Consider the following 9,538-nt stretch of genomic DNA (forward strand, 5'->3'; position numbering starts at 1 on the left):
ATTGGAAGCAATTTGTTCTCATTATGCTTAAATTGAAAACGTTTCTCTGCTACAAGATCTGTTTTATCTCTAATGACAAGTATTCTTTTGCCAAACCAATTATCACCAAACACCTTATCAGAAAGGAGATGGGCTCATGTATCCTATCATTTTGCACTTTTTCTTCACAATCTAGAGGTTCTTTTCGTTTATCGCCTGTTGCCAACAGCAGTCGGCTCGCCGTAAAGAAAAATGTGTCTAACATTTGTTTAATATATCTTTTTATTGATCTAGGAAAGACTATAAGAAATTTTATTAAAAGTGAAAATATTTTTCTTTGGTTCATATTAAATAAATTTTCAAAACTTATTAAATTTATTTGTAGGGTTTAAACACAGACTTATTAACTAAACCATCTAATCAATATAATAGTAGTTGATAGTGACACATTATTTTAATTCTTCAGATGTAGTTTTAAAATCCAACTCATCTAAACTTTTTGAGATAAGAATAAAAATAAAAATAAATGAGAAAATTGTTATTGTTAATTTGTTATGTTAACGTAACACAATAAGGTAGACATATTTTATGGCAGAAATTGAATCGCATAGTACTATATAGTTAGGAGGATTTTAACGGTTTAAACATAATGTATTATTTGACTCTAATGACATAGAAAGATGAATGAAGTATTCCATGGACAAAAAAAAACATCAACTAATTGAACACCTAAAACCAAGCCATGAGACAATGTCATCGTGTACAGTATTTATTATGTCATCAGGTTCCCCTTCCAAAATGCAGTGGTAACCATTTTCATAGAGCTTTAAAGTCTTATCCTTGCTAGAAGCATTTTGATAAAGAAATTGACTAACTAATTAATGGATCTGTCACCTTATCTGCTTCTCCATGAAGAATCAATAATGGTGCTGACACCTGCAATCACCAAAACAATCATAAAAGAAATTCAATGGTTTTTTTATTGATATAACAATAGTTGCATATATCAAATAAAAACATAACTTAGATCATAATTATAACATACTACTCCTCTAAAGTGAATAAAGTGTAAAGCTAGATAACAAAAAATAACCTGCTCAACTTGCGACTCAATCTGCTTTGTGACCCTTAAAAGTTCCATGTCAGTTCTTAGTCGTGGTTGATCCTCATAACAAATAACATTGTAAACAGCCTATAAAGAATAACATTTAGATTCAAAAATTTGTTTGATTTATCAAAATATATTATATAACATTAGATTAACCAAGAAGTTACAATGCAAGGCAATAAAATATTGTTTGAGCACGGTGTAGAGTAGGAAAAACTGTTAAATCACATTAATAGCAAGCAACACTAACTTTTCATCTTTTCAAAGAGGAAATCCAACGCAAATGTTCATCATATATTGCAACAAACTGAATTATAGCAGCTACTATTTTGTAGCCCATGTTTGATAAAAGAAAAGCTTTTTAAAGCTGCAAACAGAAACATATAAAAGTTTCATTTTGGCATAACTTTTAGTGAAGATGCATTGAGCTCCCTCATAAATATCAATGTGGTTAACAGGTGACCTCATAATGAAGAAGCTTGAAGAAAGATACTTAACATAATTGTATACAATTACTTAAGATCATAAATTCAAAGTAGAACATGAGGGCATGTTTGGTTTAAGAAAATATTGAATGTTCTTATTTCCTATATAGACTAATAGTTTGTTTCCAGCAATCATAACCAAACTGCGACCATAATGATAATTATAATTGCAATTTTGTTAAAAATGCATATGAAAGAGAAATGAGCTACCAACCAATTTTCTTTTGCTCGGATCTCTAATTGCGAGTTCTGCTAGGTCTTTGTTTGGGAAGAGTTTTGCTTTTGGCATAACTTTTGATAAAAGAGTTAACACCTTCATAACTGCGTCCGGTGGTAACACATCATCTGCAATCTTACCAGTTATACAAATCAGCAAATCAAGCAGTCGTTCTACGTCTGACTATTAAACCGACACAGCCCATTTTAAAGGAACTGAAAACAAAATTCAAAATGTTATTCAAATTCTGATAATTTAATACCAAATCACTTGATCACGGCATTTGTTGAGTACAACTTTTCATAATGTCGATATAAATAGTTGCTTCATATGGACTAATAACAAAAGGTCATTCCAAGTGTGACAATTATACCTAAAGAATGGATTTGGATTTGCTGCCACGCATTCATGCATTCAGTTCGTATGTGGGCGTTTGATCGAGATCGGATAGCCCAGATTTCCAATAACGGTATTTCTGTATTTTCTTTAAATCAAAATCTGCATTACCATCTAAAACTGTCTAATCTCGATCCAACAGCCACCAACATGCTAACTGCGTGGAATTGCTGAAGGTAGCCAGCTAAAATTCCTAAAAAATGTCCAAAATTGCCCAAAAAAATGAATTGATAATTTTATCGATCACATGATCTGCATCTTCAAGAAGGGCATCCTTAAAAATACTTGTCTATGATAGGTAAATATTGAAACCAAAACATAACTAAAGCATCCTTTCCGTTTCCACTTTCGAGAAAAACCAAAGTCTCTCTCTCAAGGGATCATTCAAAAATAGCAAATCATCTTCAGATCCATAGTAGTTTCATTGTATTGTTATTTCCTTATATCTCTTGAAAATATGATCGAGGGAGGCATTTTAGTTATCATTTATACTTTGGTTATCATTTATACTTGCCAAACTAAGCAAACATGTTGTACCAATTTCCAATATAGCAATAACATAATCACTTTTGAGTTTCAGTCATTTTTTAAACAATGGTACAAATATGTTTTATATAGATTTCTTTGCATTTTGAAACAATCCAGTGATCGGAGATTGAACTGAATCATAACTTTCAAAATTAAAATAATGAAGTTGGTGAGCATTGGTAGCAATGCAAAGAAGGAATGAGCTTACTTTACACATTGGTGCTACAAGTATCACTCCATCCCAATTCTCCGGGTCCTTCAAATGAACTTTGAGCGAAACTGCCCCTCCCATTGACTGCCCCAACAAAAATCGCGGTAATTCTCTCATATCAGGTCTTGCTGTTAATTGAAATACAAAAGCATGATCAACAACATAGTGTGTTTTTATTTGACAAATACAACATCAATTATCCATAAAACACCATTGATACTAAAAACTTATGTAGCACTAACACTCGAGATTAAAGGCATATTTGGTGTCTAAGACCTGTCAATATTGGATAATGACACACATGAGTACATTCAATCACTTCAATTTTCTCAAATTATTAGAGGTGACTATGTGTCAAGTAAATATTTTTCCTAGTGTCTATGTCAATGCATCATAGCTAAAAGCAAATGAATAGAACAATCCTTTTATTTCTGTATAATGCTCTATAACATCATCAACTAGATCATCAAAATTTGGAATGTAACCATGTAATCCTTCTGAAAGTCCAAAACGAGGATAGTCCATAGCGAAAACAGCATACCTAGATGCCTGAATAAAAATTTGAATTCACAACCAAATCAAACACAATGAATCACTAGCATACACATCATTCTCTCAAAGAATCACTTTCAAAACACACAACAAAAAACCTTCAAAGAAGAAGGTGCAAGTACCACCATATCCATGACAAAAACACACAGAAGCCTTAATTGGAATTCTAGGCTCTGTGATGACTCTTCATCATATGTATATTTTCCTACTGTTTTAGTCTTATTTATCTTCAATCATTAGTTAAATTAAGGAGTTATTTGATATATTTTGTTAATTTTATTTCTTTGATTTAATAAAATGTTTATGTTCTTATTTCCTTGATTAAGTAGAGATTTTTCGGAGTTTTGCATTGTTACTTTGTTTTAGTGCAGTGCTGAATTTTGGTGAGAAATCAACATGACATATGTGGAGTATTTCAGCTATATCTGGAGTTGTAAATATTCAATTGGAATCACACCAAGTGCAACTGAAAGCTAAGATCCCCATATCTACAACTTTCATGAGGACACCGGAACCAAATTCAAACTCGAAAGAGGCGCAAAATGCAGTATACGTCAGAAAGCAGATGATGTGCGCCTGAAGCGCGTCAGCTGCGCTTGAGGCGCATTTCTAGCCTTTCAGCATTGTCCAGTCGCGCCTGGGGAGCCCGACGCGCATTAGCATTTATAAAAACACAATTTTTCACTGTTTAGGGATCTTTTTGACTCTTGGGAAGTTGAGAGACTTGAGCCCTAGCATAGAAACTCAAAGACAATCGTTTCTAACATCATTGGAGAAGTTTTATCAAGAATCATTCAAGAATCATCCCTATTTGTTAGTGATGAGTGTAACAAGATGAAACCCTTGTTTTTATGATTTGATTTCTAGTTATATGAATGAGTTTATTGAATTATTTTTCTCATCTATGTGCTTAATGCTTTTTATTGTTTGATCAACATTAAAATGTTCTACGATTTGTATTTTGAAACAGAAATTGGTTTTACGAATGCTTGAGATGAGAAATTCATGAATTTGTAGTCTAGTCATAGATGTAGGTCATGAAACCAATTAAATTAGTTCCACAACAATAATTTACAAGAGAATTTATATACGGTAATATTTAATTATAATCTTAAATCTACTAAGGAATTAGATGGTACTTTGAAATTAAAGGTTCTGTCACTAAGACATTAGGGCAATAATAATAAAGAGAATTCGGTAATAATTCAATAAAGGAATTCAGTAACTAGGATCAAATTAGACACCAAGGTTGGATTCGAAGTGAAACTCATCCCTGACATTTTTCTTATTATAAAAGGTCAATTTTATTTCTGTTATTAATTCTAAATATTGTTTCAACCAACTTGGGATTTTTTTGTTCAATTTTAGTAATTAAATATAATTCGATAGTAAAATGCAATCCTTGAGTTCGACACTCGGTACTACCGTTTTATTATTACTTGCAACAATTCAGACTTTTTATTCAATTTTAGTAATTAAATATAATTCGATAGTAAAATGCAATCTTTGAATTTGACACTCGGTACTACCGTTTTATTATTACATGCAACGATTCAGTACACTTGCTGAACGCTATCACTCTGGCATCCAACTTTTACAGAAAATTTCCAATCCCCTCAATTCCTTTCATACCACTACTTCACAAATAAAATTAACACAGAAAATAAATAACTTTCCACACCAAGCTAACAAAATCATCGAATTGAAAAAATTTACAAAACATCAACATAGTTCTAGAATTTTTCAGAAACAATAAATAGTGTTTCAGAATTTTCAAATTAAATTTTTGAAAATAATAGATCTGTTTTCAAAAACATGAACATTAAAAGTAAAGGGTCACTTACTTCTTCTGTTCTGATTCCCGCAGGAGCATCCTAGCAACAAGAGATCAAAACCTCAGTCAAAGTCTGATTCTTCAACAAAGTCAAAATAAACCAAATAAACAAAACCAAAAAATTACAAAAAATAAAAATAAAAAACAATAAATGTGGAAAATTGATTAATGAAGCCTTGCATTGATCATGATCAAAATTCAAATCTAAACAAACCTTAAACAAGCAATGATCAAGCTGCTGCTGAACTTCAGCGAAAGCAGAACGAACCATTCTTCGAGTATATGCAAAGTCTTCGCTTACCCCTTCAATTGGTGCTTTTCTCTTTGTTGTTACTGTTAGTTTGGTTGTCTTAGATTTATTATTAATGAGTTTTGTTTAAAGAGTAGTTGATTCTTCAAAGGGTTGTTTATAGGAGAAAAAGGTATAAAGGGTGTGAGGTTCTGTGATTGGAATCTAAATGTCTTTGATAGCTCCATGATCAATAAGCTTGGTGGGGTGTCAGAAATATATTATATTTCATGGAGCAAATATTTTGTTTATTTTCTCTTAGATAAACTACAAATTCTAATGTAATCTCACTTATATAATGTCTACGAATAGAGCATACCTCATAATTCACATAAAAAATATAAAATTAAATTTTAATTCTCATATAGCTCTCACTGTCTTGGAATGAATGTAGCACGATCCAAATCCCAATACGGCGAAAAATTCTATACATTGGTAGACCACAGTCCATGTTGCACCACTGTTCCACTTTTATTATATCGTAACAAGTGCGCCGTGAAATGGCACGTGTCTAACTTGCAAGTTCTTACTCTTCTTTTTCATAGGTTCCATTGTAAATTTGTAATTCTCGCTGAGTCCCAAAACAATCACTCATTTCATATTTACTAAGAAAAACATATTAATTATTTATTGTTATTTTTATAGATGTATTAAAAGATAAAAAAATAAATTAGACAATAGATACATTAAGATATAAAAAAAAATTAAGAGCATCAACACGTTAAATTAAATTTTTATTTTTTAATAAGAGTAAGAAATACAAAATGTGTATGTAAATAAAGATAGCGACACAAAATATAAATACTTACACATTTAAACCTTCACTACATTGTAATAGTTTGGATTCTTCTAATTGACTCAACTTCGTTGGTGTGCAAATTCTTATTTGTTCTTTTCTTTTTGTTTTAAAAGTTTTAAGTTTATCAACGAAACTCATTTAACAAATTAAAAAAGATTGGAAATCTCAAACTATTACAATGTAGTGAAGGTTCAAATATGTAAGTTTATCAACTCAGCTTTTCAAATGTGCATGCAAATTCTTACTTTACTTTTAATAATAATAATAATAATAATAATAATAATAATAATAATAATAATAATAATAATAAATATATCTTTCTTCCAAAAGTTATGATACCATTATGGAGAATGATATTCAAATATTGGTTTTAGATATCCTCAATAACGAGAGATTACCTTAGGATATTAACAGAACCTTCATAGTTTTAATCCCAAAAACTAAGAATCACTCTTCTCCAAAACAATATAGACCAATTAGCTTGTGTAATGTGGTCATGTAGATAGTCATTAAAAACCTATTCTCGTAGACGTTATTGATGAGGAGCAATCAACTTTTGTTAAAAGGTCGGTTGATTACTAATAATGCACTAATTGCAATGGAATGCTTCGATTGGCTTAAGAAGAAGAAAAAAGGGAGAAAAAAGGAATGATGGCACTTAAATTGGATATGTCAAAAGCCTATGACCCGGATTGAATGACCATTTGTTCAAGGAACTTTAAAAGCTATAGGTTTCCTTGAAAAATGTGTAAGCTTAATTATGAGATGCATTTACACAGTTAATATCAAATCCTTATAAATGGTAACCAAGCAGGTGTTTTTCCCCATAAGAGGATTGAGACAAAGTGATCCCTCTCAATATACTAATTTATATTGTGTGTTGATGTCTTATCTAAGTTAGTGAAGAATCAACAACAACAAGATTAATGGTATTCAAATTGCTAGGCAAGCCCCAAAAATATCACATATCCTTTTTGCGGATGATAGTTTACTATTTTCTAGGGTGAACAAGTATGAGGCAAAAGAGGTGCTAAGAATCCTTGCTGAGTATCAACAAGCTTCTAGACAAGTGGTTAATTTTGAAAAGTCTAAGGTATCCTTTAGCCAAAATGTGTGTGATGAAGATAAATAAATTATCTGTAGCAAAATGCGAGTAAAGATTGTTGATACCCATTCTAAGTATCTAGGCTTGCCTATGATATTTGGTAGGTCAAATAAGTTATCAACCAACCTATGATATTTGCTAAGTATCTAAGCAAAAGTTGGATATCAATCAAGCTATGCTTGGCGTAGCATGATGAGTGCAAAAGAAGTCATTAACTTAGGAACGAGATGGAGGATTGATAATGGTCAAAAGGTTAGAGTTCAACATGACAAATAATTGTCAGCACTACGCGAAAAATAGGATTTTACAACGCTTTTTTTAAGCCATTTAGAGCGTTTTTTCAAAAAAATAAGTGTTGTAGCATCTAGCGCTGTAAAAAGATACAACAGCGCTTTTTAAAATAAAAAAAGCGCTATAAAATAGGTAGATATATTGCGCGCTTGTTATGCACCTTTTACAACGCTTTTTGAAAAAGCGTTGTAAAAGGTGCATTCAATATATGCATCATTATGCACCTTTTACAGCGCTTATTGAAAAGAGCGATGTAAAAGGTGCACTCAATATATGCATTATTATGCACCTTTTACATCGCTTATTGAAAAGAGCGCCTTAAAAGGTGCACTCAATAGATGCATTATTATGCACCTTTTACAGCGCTTATTTGAAAGAGCGTTGTAAAATGTGTATTCAATATATGCATTATTGTGCACCTTTTACAGCGCTTTTTTCAAAAAACGCTGTAAAAGGTGCATTCTTATTTTAGTTTTATTTAAAAACGTTGTAGATGAAATTTTTTAAAAACGCTTTTTGGTTTTTTATGGAACTTTTTTAGAAAGCGCTGTCTTTTAATTTTTTTTCCAAAATCATTTTCATCAAGAATCAGTTCACACAATCATTTCACAATCAGTACACAACAACAAAACTATATAACTTAACTTTATAACTTTACACAACAACGAAACTATATTCATATACATATTCAGATATTAACAACAAGACATATTCATATAATTACATATTCACAACTTTTCAAATGTGCCATATTCATATACATATAACTAACAGAACTACATAGAACAGAACTACCATATATTCAGATCCCTTGCAGCATGCTATTTCCCAGCAAATAAAATAATTTTCATTTCAATCACATATTGATACCAGTCTTCCTATAATTCAATTAGATCTTTCTCAGAGTATGTTCGACTGGAATTGTCAAAGTACTGTGCAATATAAAAATTGAACATAAATAAGTTAGAATCAAATATATACATAGTTTATATATGAAAATCAAATAATGAAAATATCGTATCGTTTCTGGGATAATAGTTTGATTCTTATCAACAATCTCCTTCATGAATCGCAATATATAGTACCCACAGTCGATGTTGTTAGTTTGACGAGGGCACTATAAAATAAAACATATAAGTCAATAAAATATTTGTGCATTGATTGTAAATGAAATTTTAAAGGCATATATTTCAAACCTTTATTGGAATCCATGTGATGTTATTTGACTTTTGCTTCGACACAATAGCACTTCTTTGAGCTCGAAAAACTTGTAAAGCACTATTGAATAAATAAATGTGATTATTATAGCATTAACAAACACATTATTTATATATATGTAAGAAATAAATGAATATTACTTACGTGTCAAACATAGTCTTTATATCGGAGTGATTGTTGTAATTGTCGTGCAAGGGATCTAAATAGTATATATAACTTCAGAGGTTGCATTGATTGCAAATAGCATCCAATGTGCCCTACAACAACAAAAATTTGGTTGGCAATTTTGTTTACACAACTAATAAATTAAGATCTCATAAATTAAAAAAGATATAAATAAATAATATATAATTACGTACCCTGAATTATATGGTGCAAAGAACAACTTATCCTTCTCTATATTTCCTAATAGGATATCTACAATGTATTTCTTTACATTCACTGGGTCGAGTTTACACATCGAAAGCTTATGCAAAGAAAAAAATGAAAATCTATTTGACAATCTGTGCGTGCTCACCAACTTCTC

General features: G+C 30.9%; 1 pseudogene; it reads right to left on the reverse strand.

The window, feature by feature from the left end:
* Positions 1-559: 559 nt before the first annotated feature.
* Positions 560-5,920, reverse strand: LOC101502113 (caffeoylshikimate esterase-like; annotated as a pseudogene).
* Between the last annotated feature and the right edge of the window lie 3,618 nt (positions 5,921-9,538).

This window comes from Cicer arietinum, chromosome 2, assembly GCF_000331145.2.
Source record: "Cicer arietinum cultivar CDC Frontier isolate Library 1 chromosome 2, Cicar.CDCFrontier_v2.0, whole genome shotgun sequence".
Taxonomy (NCBI): Eukaryota; Viridiplantae; Streptophyta; class Magnoliopsida; order Fabales; family Fabaceae; genus Cicer; species Cicer arietinum.